This window comes from Sciurus vulgaris (assembly GCF_902686455.1).
Source record: "Sciurus vulgaris genome assembly, chromosome: 6".
NCBI lineage: Eukaryota > Metazoa > Chordata > Mammalia > Rodentia > Sciuridae > Sciurus > Sciurus vulgaris.
The window spans coordinates 7,911,941-7,924,889 of NC_136466.1; the positions used below are offsets into that span (position 1 = coordinate 7,911,941).

The 12,949-nt window shown below is 51.1% G+C and overlaps 1 long non-coding RNA gene across 1 annotated transcript; it reads left to right on the top strand.

Annotated features, from left to right (window-relative positions):
- Window positions 1-2,991: 2,991 nt before the first annotated feature.
- LOC306663080 lies at window positions 2,992-11,840 on the top strand. Its single transcript, XR_013764340.1, has 3 exons — window positions 2,992-3,221; window positions 3,726-4,156; window positions 4,278-11,840. It is a non-coding gene; the product is annotated as an uncharacterized lncRNA (long non-coding RNA).
- Window positions 11,841-12,949: the final 1,109 nt, after the last annotated feature.

Genomic DNA, 12,949 nt, shown 5'->3' on the forward strand with positions numbered 1-12,949 from the left:
GAAAGTGGGCAGCAGGTGCCATTCTGGAGGCCGGGAGCGGTCAGGGGCTGTGACCACTGCCGGCCAGAGAGAATGAGTCACTGGGCTTATCAGAAGACAGCAGATAGAGCTCACAAACACTAGCGAGTGACGAGCTGTTACCAGGAGCTTGGGCAGACTACGGAGCCACACGCGTGGTGGCTGTCTGTCCCTCTCCGGCACACACTGAACACCCTCCCACACCCACACTTCACTATCGCCCGACTTCCAGATTATGTGCTTATGACAGTTTTGAAAAATTAACATTTTGATAAATCACCTTCACAATGGCTGTGTTATTGACTCCTTTCCCTCTTCAGATTGTAATTGTACATATGAAATCACAGCGTGTCATCGTACGACGCCCGGCAGTACTGCCAGAGAGAACCAGGAACAGAGCAAAAGGATGCGGGCGTGTAGATCCCTCGATCAAGACCAGGAGGGAAACGGGCACAGAAACCAGCCAGTCAGACGTTAGGCTTTCATTAGCGTTGAGCTGCGTATTTGGCTCTTGTGCTTCTCAGTGACTGGAACATGGTGCTTGAAATGTTGGGGGGGAAATGATGTTTTATTGATGTTATATTATTGGTATCATATAAGGAAAAAGTACACTAATATCTCATGGGAAAAACTTTCTTTGTCACCTAAATTGGAAAGAAGGGCCTCACCTTTTTTTTTAAAACATGGAATAATACTGTTTATCTTCAAAAACATTAACATTCATAAATAACAATTTTGAAGGAAATATACCAGATCTGATTCTCTAGGCAGCAGGATATGAATGTCAGTGACTTATTACTTCTTAATATTCTTCTGAATTTTCTAGAATGCGTGGATATTGAATGTATATAATCAGAAAAATCCAATTGTTTTTCCAAAATTTTTGTCATGGTAAAATACACGTAACACAAAATGTATCACCTCAATCCATTGAAGTCAGAGTCCACTGGCTTTAAATGTGTCCGTCATGTTGTAGCTCCACACCTCTTCGCGTTAAACTGAAACTCCAGGCCATTGAACAGCATCCCAATCCCTTCTCCCGTTGCCCCTGGCAACCCCCATTCCACTTTCTGTCTCTGCGTTTTGGTTTTTCTACAGGAAGAACTAAGTGATGTCGCCTGCACTTTCCAATACAACCAATTAGAACAAATTAAAATTTTTTCAAAGTACTTGTATTAGTGACCATTTGATGGGAGGAATGATATTGTTTGGTTTTAAAGGGAGGAATAGGAGAAGGGAGAGCTGGGATGCATGTGCTTGGATTGGGGGGATAAATGAATTAATCCGATACTCATGAGTCTTAAAACCAACTCTTGGGAGGAAAAAAAAAAAAAAAAAGGAATAAAAAGATCTACGATCTGTGGAGCCTCTGGTCTGGGGCAGCCTGATGCTGAGCATGTGACTTAAATGAGCTCTGCCCTGCGCCAGACCTGAGGCGGGAGATTAGCCCTCTCAGCCGGAGCCTCGGGGAGAAAGGGTAATCAAGGCCTGCCCGTCATGGGGTGTCACGGTCAACCCCTGCACGACAGAGCCTAGCAAAAGAAGAGAGAGCATGTTTATCTGTTAACAGTGTTAGCTGCCAGAAGCCCTCAGAATGAAGGCCCAGAGTCCCAGGGTGGACCACCCATTTGTGTGCTTAGGTCTCTTGAGGCAGAGACAGCTTGGCCTGTGGAAAAGTTTGGACAAATGGGTCAGAATTAACGCTCATGAACCAACAGTGGAAAGGCAGTCAGAACCTCCCCGACTTGGTCAAATCTCAGTCCTTCCTTTGTGGCATTCCTTCCTGTCTGGTATGTATGGGGCAGGACCCCTCCAGATTCAGGGTCTTAATCTTTTTTATGGCCAGTTGTTATACAGTAAGGTGGGGAAACTTGGTGGTTTTTGCTTCATGGCTGGTTTTGGGTAAAGGGGGTTCTGAATTCTATGCCTTTCCTTGGGGAAGAATTCTTGTTTCCATGGCTTCCCTCAGCAGAGGATGACAGGGAGAGACGGGAGGGGAGGAGGACAGAGGGAAGCTTGCTTCTCGGCCTTCATTTGGTGCCCCCCAAGGTGCCCCCAGCTCCTGGGTTTATCAGTCCCTGCACTTGGTTGGTGATCACATACTAGGCCCTCCTGACCCAGGTCCCAGGGCACAACGTGATTCTTCCTTTCTTGGCCTGTTAAATTGCACTGAAGAGACAGGTACTTGTCACAAACCCTTTTCACTTCATATTAAACCAAAAAGGAAGACGCTTGCAGATTTCATTCTAGGATGAATGCAAAAAAATGTCCACATCAATTTCGGAGGAACAAGCTGATCAATCCACCAAGATGTAGCAGTTTATTATAACATGATAGGTTTTATCCAGGAAAAAAAAAGAGAGGGAGGGAGACCTAGTGTTGGAGGCAGCAGGCACTGCTGGCAGGAGAGGCGGGCTCACCGAGCTGCAGGCAGCCAGCGCCGGCAGGTCGCGTTTCCTTGGTTTGTCTGCACTGCACTATCACGGCGGCTTCACTAGAAGACAGCGCTTATGGTGAAACACCTTCTTGTTGGGAGAAAACAAACACTGCGCTTTAGGTCCACACTCACATTTAATTATAAGCCTTGGGATCTGGAGTCAGAAAGAATTGAGTTCAAGTTCTGACTGTGACCTCCTTGGGTTCTTCTGGCCCCTCCCCCAGCTGGGAGTAAGTCTGACCCCAGAGGACTAGTGGGTGGCTGAAGTGAGACTATTCAAGTTTTGCCCTGTGTCTGGCACACAGTGAGTGTCTAGCAGATGAGACTTATAATTACTCCCTGGCTTAGATGACAGCCCGTCACAGAACCAGTCACACCGGCCTGGGTGTCCTACTCTGATTGGCCAGGCCTGTACACGTGGACCTGCTTTCCGAGAAGATGGCTGACTGCGTTAGGGAGTGAGGGGGACCTGGTGGAATTGCCTGAGGAGAGCAGGGTCAGAGACAATTGCAGACATCCAGGCAAGAGGCGGCGGGGCTTTAAAGTGGGTGGTGGCCACCATGTCAGATGGAGGGCCAGGTCTTGTGCGTCTGATGAGCTGCAGACAGTCGCGAGTCCAGTAGCTCCACTTCATGGGGACAGGGAAGAATGGTCAAAGGCTGAGTCACCTTGGGCGGCCATCCCGACACCAGGGGCCGCCATGCATTGCCCTGCCAGAGCCTGGTTTTCCTAACACACCGCAGCCCCGTGGATGGAGTGCATCTAGGTAAGCCAGAAGCAGGCCAAGAGCTCCCTGCCAGTCATGCCACTACAGGCCACAGACAGTCCCTCACGCCCAGGGCACTGGGATCCTCCTCCCCAAGCCTCAGTGCCCACCCTCGGTTGCAAACAAGTTCCTGGCTTTCAAAACAGGAAGGAGCCCAGCGAGGGTTGCTGCTCTCCTGGCAGCTTCTCTTCTTGGTGGCCCTCCTCTCCACAGAGGTGAGCGGCTGTTCTTCAAAGAGCCAGACAACGCCTGTCATGGAGCTCCAGGGTGGGAGACAGGAGGTGCAATGGCACTGGACAGGACACATGGGTAGGGGACAGCATGGCAGAGCTGTGGCGTGGCCTGCCACCTCTGTACAAGGCACACACGGGATGGGAGGGGACAGGATGGACTGGGACTGGCATCAAGGACCGGCCATATCCCAGGCACTGGGTTAAGGTGTTTTATCTTGGAGCTGCCCCTCAATGATCCTGAGAGGTGGACATTTTGGCTCCCATTTGACAGGTTCCAAGTTACACAGCCAGACGCTCTTCGGACTCCAAAAGATGGCACTTTCTCGGTCCATATAGCACCTGACTGTTTTCTCCTCCATAAATAACCCATGACTCCAGCTGGGATTTTCCTGCCTGCTGAGGCAGATGAATGAGCGGGAAAGCCGCCCGGGACCACCAGCCTCCGTCGCCAGGAGATGAGAAGGTCTGGCAGATGTGTGTCCACACATCCGCGTCCGCACGCACGCACTTGGACACCGCCAGGCTTATCGCCCTCGGGTGGGGCTGCCGTTCCTCACGCTGCTTTTCCTCGCCGATTCCTCTCTGAAATTAGGACAGTCTCATTCCCTTGAGGTCACAAAGCCCCTCTATTGGGTTCATCTTGTTCCCCTAAGGGACAGTGGCCATCAGTATCTCACAAGGGGCAGGTGCTCACTGTAGATGGCTTTACATTCTATGATTTTTTTTTTTTTTTTTTTTGCAGTGCTGGGGGATTGAACCCAGGGCCTTGTGCTTGCAAGGCAAGCACTCTACCAAATGAGCTATCTCCCCAGCCCTATAGAAGGCTTTAAATGGAAGTGAACTGTACATTTTATCTGTTCTTCAGAACCTAAAGGATTGCCTCACCAATGCAGAGCTTTTCAAAAGGGAATGCTTTCTGGAAGCTGCAAACGGGCTGGGAAACATTCATTTGGAGCAATGTAGGGCCGTGATATCCGCGCTCCACACACAGGGCACGGTTCTCAGCAGGGGGTTGCTGTCTAACCCACGCATGCTCAGCTCCTCCGGGTCCAAGACCCTCAGCTTGTGTCTGACTTTGACCAATACCCAAAGGCCTCTCCAGCTTCAATTCAGCTTCTTGTCTTGCCAAGAACCAAAGTTCCCAGCCATTAATCAAAGTCTGGTCCCTTCTATACTGGGAATAGAGCACTTGCCTGTAAAGATGTTCTGGAAACTGCCAGTGGCTTCTGGTAATAGCCTGAGCCAGTGGGAAAAACACAAATTTTCATGCGCTGGAGTGGAGGGCACAGATAGGAAATGAGAGACCCTCATCCATGGCTGGATCCACAGCAGGCTGTGATTTTAAGAACACATAAAATAAAGCCAACGTCAGTTTCCCGTCCATCCCAAGCTGAGCTTCAAACAGGGATCCCTAGTTGTCCATCTTTTCCATGAGGCAAGATGTGATGGCTACTGACGGACATTGATTAGCCCAAAATAACTCCTCTCAATTTGCTGGATGCCCAGGAATTCTCCAGGGACCCTGCTTTTGTTTTGAGTTAGGCATTTGGGAGCCTGGCGCCAATCCTTGTATAGCCATTCAAACTGAGTGAACCAGAAAAATGTCAGGAACCACACAAGGACATATAGTACAGTTTAATTAGTTTAGAGAGAGGGTGGGTCCCCCCTTCTCCCTGAACATCACTCAAGCAAATTGTTTTTTTTATGGTCTTGTTAAAATAATTTCATGGTTGCAGTTTTGTTCTCATGCTAACTGAGCAGGACCGCGTGGGTTATTAAAAAGGGTGCTCAGCCTGGTGAAGGTGGGTGCATTCTCTTTGCTTTTAAAAAACATAGGGGTTTAATCACCTGCTTGTGCAGTGACATATTAAAGAACCCAATCTTGAATGTCAGCGCAAGGCTGAGCTTCCTATTAATAATAGTCGCTAGCTAGGAAATTCTTCTGCTGACTTTAATCAGGAATTTTCCATAGTAACCAAGGCTGCCCACGGGTAGCCAGGCAGCAGGGATTTTCATTCCATCACGCACATTTTTCTGTTCATCGCGGTGTGGAGAACATTACTTACTGGAACATGTGAGCTGAGCTGTGCTCTCTGCAAGCAAAAACCTTGTTGTTCCTCCTCCTTGGGACAATTTCTCAAAAAGACAAGAGAACAGTCCTCTTTCAAGGAAGACGAGTCTCCAGTTTCAAAATATGGGTCTGCTGCATTTAATTCCAGGCCCCCAAGTCTTCCTGGCGTCTCTCTGTCCTGTGATATAAATCTTGTGGTCATGAAAAAGATGGGCAATCAGGGAAACCCATCTCCCGTTTGTGGGAACCAGGTTCTGATTGCATAGGGACGTTATTCCCCTGCTAAGAAACTTCCATGTCTCCCCGTGAACCATAGATAAAATTTAGAACTTTGAGTCTGAAGTTCAAGGCCGTTCATTATCTGGCCACAAACCATTTTTGGCTTCATTTCCCTCTCCTTGTCCCATCCCAGTTAGACCCCAGCCATGCCCAGTGACTTTTTGGTGCTTTCTTAACAAGAGCCCTGTGTTTGCCTTAGAGCATTGCTCTCTGTGTCTATTGGACAACATCTTTTTGATCTTTGGAAACAAAGGTTAAATGGGAGTCTACCCTGAAGACTGCAAAGTGGGATGTGGCAGCTGCTTCCGTAGCATTTCCTGTAGCTACCCCGGGGAAGGCATTTATAGTGTGTGTAGGTGTCCTGTAAAACTGCCTTTTAGGACATTCCCAGATGATAACTCCCAGAGCTTGGCTCCTCCAGGTGATGTCTGCAACATCAGTCTCACCTGGGAGAGTATACCGACAGCCTTCTGGATTTACGGGTTCCAACTGCAGAGCAAAAGTATTCAGGAAAAAAAGTGAATGTGTACAGACTTTGTTTCCCTAACACTACTCCCCGAACAATACAGCACGTCAACGGAGACAACATCTGCGCTGCCTTGGGTATTCTAAGTCATCTAGTGATGATGTACAGTGCAGAGGAGGATGTACGTAGGCCATGTGCAAATACTGCAGCCTTTTATATCAGGGACTTGGATGTCTGCAGGTTTGGGTGAAGGTGGAGGGTCCCAGAGCCAATCCCCTATGGGTACTGAGAGTCGTCTACAATAGAATGTCCAACTTGCCATCGAATTAGAATCTGTATTTTGACCACATTCCCAGGTGAATCCTTGGCGCTTTAAGGTTTGAAAAGCACCAACCTAGGAGATTCAATCATCATGGGGCCCATCTTTTATTCCTCCAGGCTACGTGACTATACAGCATAATCAACATGGGATGCTCAATACCACATGCGCCTAGGCCTTACCAGTAGTGAGCCCAAAGCAAGTGTGCGTGTTTAAAGTCTGCAGGTGGTTAACACGCACAGCTACCCAGAGAACCATCGCCTGAGCCCAGTGGTCTTTACACTTGAGCTTTTTGTGAGATTCACTGAGGTTTGTTGCTGGAGCAGACAGTTTCTGGTCCAGTAGGCCTGAGGTGGGGCTTAGAATTTTCATTTCTATGAAACTTCCTAGTGATATGCATGCTGTGGTGAGGAGCATGCTGTGACCCATTGGCTAAGGCATAGGCCATATTTATCTGGAGGGGAAATTGGGAAAAAATTTAGATTTGAAAGAAACATCTGCTGGTTGATTTATCAACTGCTATGTAACTAGCATCCCAAAACATAGGGGCCTCAAGGAACAGGGGTGTATCATTCCCACAATCTTATGGGTTGACTGGACTCCGCTGAGGGGGCTTCCCACCCCAGGGTGGAGCTGAGGTTGTGCTTCCCCAAAGCCTTTCGGGAGCCACAGCCCCAAGATGGCCCCGCCCTCCAGGTTCCTGTCCAGGAATGGCTTCGCTCCCTGCAGAGCAGGCAGCTGGCTTCCTAGTGGGGACAGCAGAGATGTCAGTCCTTCCAAGGCCTGGGCTGGGAAGCCCCTGACTCTCACGCCAGCCCTGTCCTATTGGTATAAACCACATCTTCAGGCCAGCTCTGCATCAAGGGAGGGGAGATCAGGGCCACCGCTTTATGGAGGGAGTAGCAGTTTATAGCCCGTGGCATGGTGTGTGTCGCAGAGGGAAACCACAGAGCAGTGCAGAAATGCCCGACGCCACCGCCTGTCATCTGGTCAGATTAGCAGTACCTCCTGTGGCCGTCTGTGCAGCTCCAGGTCAGACCCCGAGGCCGAGAAGCCCGTGGGCCTCAGCTGCCTAGCTTCCTGCCTGCCTTGGATCTCGTTTTTTTGTTTTGTTTTGTTTTGGATCCAAGCTTACCTCCTGTTCTATTTATTTTTGCCGATGATGGAAGGAGCTTGGGAGAATGGCCTTGTGCGTGTAAAACAGCTCTTCACCCAGCGTTCATAGGGCTCAAGTGCTGCGGTAGCGGAGGCCTCTAATTAGCGCAATAAAACACCGTGATGAGTCTTTTACCCTTGATCGTTAGACAGATGGTTAAAAGAAAGGTTGGGGAATGAATGAAAAATGAAATGAATGCAACACAGGACCCTACCCGCGGTCCACTCAATTGGAAATTGTTATTAGTAACGAGAATATTTTGGTTTTTATTACTTTAATAATGAGTCACTTTGGAAGCTTTTGCTGCAGCCTACAGAGTCCTTTTCCAGGGGCATCTTCACATCCAAACCTCTGCGGTCCTCCAGCGAATGGAACTGCGACCCTCATCCACTGAGTTTCTGAGCATGGAAGTTGCCCAAGGTCAGAATCGTGAAATAACTGATAGAATTCCAACCTGGGAGGGACTCCTGGCCACAAGTCTGTCCCATCATTTCATTTCAGGAAATTCTTCCAGGAAAGAATTCTATAAAACGTTCTGCAGTCGACCTCAAGGTCAGGAGGAGCTAGAGTGGCATTAGATCCATACAACTTGAGATGTGTGCTCCGACCAGCAGCAGCATCGCCACTTGATAGCATCTTAGAAGTGCTGAGTCGTAGGCCCCAGCCCAAAGCCCCCGAATCAGCGTGTGCATCTTAACAAGGAGTCAGGTTGACCTGTGTGGGCCGAGACCTTTGAGAAGCACGGGTAGCGGGCACGGTTTGGGAGGCAGAAGGCTGGCCTTGACCCTTCGCTTCTCTGAGCGGCAGTTTCTTCCTCTGTAAAAAGCACCTGCCTCCCAATCTTACCACGAACACCCTACAGGTTGATTCAAGTGCTTGCAGGCTGCCTGGCTTCCAGCGAGGGTTCAGTGATTGGAAGCTACTAGGACTTTGTTAAAAATAATGACCTTCCTGATCAGCCAGCCAGATGGCCCACGATTCCCCCCAGGACAAGCAAGTTTCTATGCACACACATGTGTACACATACACACACACACACACACACACACACACACAGAACGGCAGAAAGAAAAGGTAGTGCCTTTGCCCTTGAGTGGCTCTGGAGGGGTGAGAAGGGAGGACTGAGCCGGCCTCTCCCACAGGACGTCCCATGGAGCCCAGAGTCTCCTGGCTCCAGGGCTGTTGATGAGGGGTCACAAGGAAGAGGAACTGTCCTGGAGCTTATTAACTAACTGATGAGTCAGGGGTGGCCACAACTGAAGCATGAAAGTGGAAGGACACAAACGGGCTCAGAGCAGCCGCCCGCCAGGGTGCACCTCTCCCCCTCTCTGCCCCCAGGAGAGCAGGAGGGGAGGAGGCGGGGCCAGCCAGAGGGTGGCGTGACCGCGTGGGGACCAGGGTTGGTTCGGCCTGGGGTCAGGATCTATAAGAGGATGCTGCTCCAAGTCCCGGGACAAAAAAATGATTTCTGGACTGGGCTTGGGTAGTGGCAGGACAGATGGCAGCCCAGTCAAGAGTGGGCTGGTGAGCCCTCTCCGACCTAGGAGGTCATGAGCATGACTAGCAGGAGTGTGCTGGAGTAAGGGGCAGAGTCCGCATCACTACGACACCAACTGCATTCACAAGGCCTTGGTGTAGGTCTTAGTCCATTCTTCATTGCTATAAGGAAATAGCTGAGGCTGGCTGCATTGTTTTAAAAAGGGGTATATTTAACTTAGAGTTTTGCAGAAGCCCAATATCAGGTTTGGTCTCTGGTCAGGGCTCCTTGGCTGCATCACATCATGGCGAATGGTGTTATGGTGGACCACATGCAGGAGACCTCACCAGGTACTGTGAGGACTACGTTAATTCCTCTCAAGGGCAACCTCTCCAACGACCCAATCAATTCCCTTAGGCTTCACCTCTTGAAGATTCTGCCGCCGCTCAGTGTCCCCACACTGGGGCCAAGCTTACAACACTCTAACCCTTGGGGAGACAAACCCTACCCAATCTGTACAACAGCCGTTGGCACTTTCTAAGTGCTAGCTCGCTGCATCCCGACAAGCGCACAGAACTTGTGCAGTTCTACAGATGAGAAAACCGGGACACGGAGGAGTTAAAAGGTTTGCCGGAGCTCACGCCATTAGCAAGGGGCAGGGCCAGGCAACTCGGTTCTGGTACGTAGCGCTCAGAACTATTCAATTCAGTTGAGAAGCTTAGTGTGGTCTGAGGGCTGCCTCCTGAGGGGGTGCCCACCCTGCAGGCTGGCTCACTGTACTCCATTTCCTCTAAGGTTTCAGTCTGCATGGGCCAGGCAGTGGCTAAGTGCCCACTCTGGGTCACTCGGTGAGCTGACCTTCTGAGAGCCAGGGTTGGTTAAGACACTGGGGTGGTCCTGAGAAGCTCGGGTCTCGTGGTTGCCTCTGGGAGCAGCATATGTTGGAAGTGCAAACCACAAACAGGCAGGGGAGGACCTTGTGGTTGCCACTGGCTTCTCGTCCAGCAAAGGGTCAGCACTGGCCTTCCATCTGCTTTCCTCTGGACTCTGTGAATCTTTTCCCAAGTTCAGCTCAGCCCTGAGATGCCTCACAGCTTCCCTCACTGAGCTGCTCGCCGGCTGAGTCTCCGTCTATGAGGATCACAGACCTTCATTGGCGTCAGGAAGAAGCCTTGAGCAGATCTCAGTTCCGTAGCACGTGGTTGTGAATGACCTGTGTTTGTCTGCTATAAAAAATTCCTGTAAAGGGAAAGTTTCCTTTTGGCTCTCAGTTTTAGAGCTTCCAGGCCACGATGAGTTGGCCTCAGTGCTTTGGGCCTGTGGAGAGACAGCACATCATGGTGGGAGCACTTGGCAGGGCAAAGTGGCCACCTCATGCTGGGAAGAGAGAGAAGAAGAGCCTGGGGTTCCACAGTCTCCTGGCATACCTGCTAATGACCTGAAGATTTCCCACTAGCTCTGCCTCCGAAAGCTTCCACCATCTCCTAATAGTGCCAGCTGGGTCCAAGCTGTTAACACACAGGACTTTGGGGACATTCCAGATTCAAGCTATAGCTCATGGCATGCGGTGTCCGTCAACATGGCAGAGGAAGCCATGCCTGCTCTATCTAGAAGTGATGCATATCACTGCCCCTCAGGTTTCAAGGCTCCGGGAAAGTCAGGTAGCCATGCTCTCCCAAGGTCAAAGGAGCAGAGTGGCTGAGGACGCTGGCGAGCTCACTGGCACCCCCACATGGGTGCTTGCGTTGGCTTTAATCACGGGTGGAGAAAATGATTCAAAGAAGAGGGGTCAAATCCCAGGTCCATGTTCACACGCTGGGCAGTGATTGATGCCAGGTTCACACTTGGTCTTCAGGAATTAGGGCTGAGACCCTTGAACTTTCTCTGCAGAGAATCAGAGTGAATATTTCACGTTCTGCGGGCTGTAGGGCCTCTGCCAGAACTGCCTGCCTCTTCGGTTGTTTGGCAAAAACTGTGCAGACGCCCTGTGAATAAACAGGCCTGGGGTCCGCCCGTGAGATGGGGTGGGTGAGAGCTGTCCAGCCAGCCTTGGTTTGCTGATCCCTAATTGAGAGACTTTGCCATGGCCTCAGGGTCACCTGGGCTGTGAAAGATGTGAACTAATAGACAAATGTGAATTACAACCCTTTTCTAGCAGTATCGGCTGCAACCTCGCCTCCCCGGCTGGTCAGAGTTAAATGATTTCAGAGTCGTTCATGGGTCAGTGAGCTTTCATCCAGCCAGGGTCAAGGGTAACCAAGTTCTCGCTGGGCCTGGCTAATTATTACTGTCGGAGTTTAAAGGGAATGACAGACGGGTAATTTTCTTACTAAAAATGACAACGGGGCTCTACCCAGGACCAAGCAAGCCACTATTAAACCCCCATTAGCTGTGTGGGGTCATTTCCAATGGCACATTCATGGATGGGACAATGCTTCTGCTGGCCTGTGCTAACCAGCAATTGAAGTCAATGGGAAGCTCTGGGCACCAGAGCGGGCTTTTTCTGGGCCACCTAACCCGGACCTTGTTTTTCCAGCTGACACTCTGCCTGAGTCAGCTCATTCCTGCTTTGGAAAATGCATTCCAGGCCTAATAAAGACTTTAAAGTCACACTATTTTCTCACCATGTTATTAAAACCCAAATGGCTTTGTGTATTCCTAACACGACCGGGAGATTCCCCGGCCAGTTGGGACATCCCTCGAATGTCACCGATTTGCCCTTGGGAAGACAAGGCCTGGCGTTTATTTCTGGGCTCTTTGCTTCCAAGGGATCCAAGTCCTGCGAAGGGAGAGTCTTGAGTTCTGGCGATCGATGGAGAAAATGGAGGCCATCTGGACACCGGCCAGGGAGACTCGTCTCCACCAAGGTCTACCAGTGGCGTGACAGTGGGCCAGCCACTCAGCCTCCCTGAGCCTCAGTCTCCCCGGGGCTAGTGTCACAGTACCGTGGGGGGTGGCACCACGGAGCACCGAGTCCCTCCCTGAGGGGCAGCCGGTGGGAGCAGCAGGGCCCTGGGCTGAGCCGCGCCAGCAAGAGCTGGGAGGCGGCCGCAGGAAACTGGCAGAATCAGACCCACGCTGGGCTCCCAGTGTTAATTGGGAATTAATCAGGAGGAACAATGACCAGCCAGGACAATTAGGGAAAGGGGCACATGGCGCCTGCCCCCCACGGGCCTCGTCCATTCTGGGATGGTGCCCAGTCCTCCCCAGGTGGCCATTGGGGCAGCAGAGACTGCACTTCACTGTGGTAGCCTGTGTCCCCACTGTCACCTCTCGGGATGCCACTCTGACACCGGAGAGGACCCAGGGGCACCGTTGGAGGCCTCAGGGGACTGCTGGATATGGTTGGCGGATCAGGGCACCCAGGTACAGGGTCGGGGCACACGCTGCCCTGGCCCCAGGTGCTCTGTGGCAGAGCCAAGCAGGGGCCCAGAAGTTGGTGTCTTCTGGAAGTTCTAGAAGCAGACACGCTCTTTAAGCCTCGACACCCACTTCTTCAGAGAGGAAAAACGGAGGCCTGACAACGGAGGGTCGGTGATTCGCCTAAGGTCGTGGAGCCTGCAGGACGGGGGCCCGGCTGGGGTGCAGCTCCGATCTCTTCCTCCCAGCCTGGCTGCTCTGTCGTCACTTTAACAATGGGGCAGGCAGTCCCAGAAGGACAGAGCTGCCGAACCCCACTTCTGAGAGGATCTCAGACGCTCCAACCCACAGAAGCAGAGGGGAGAGC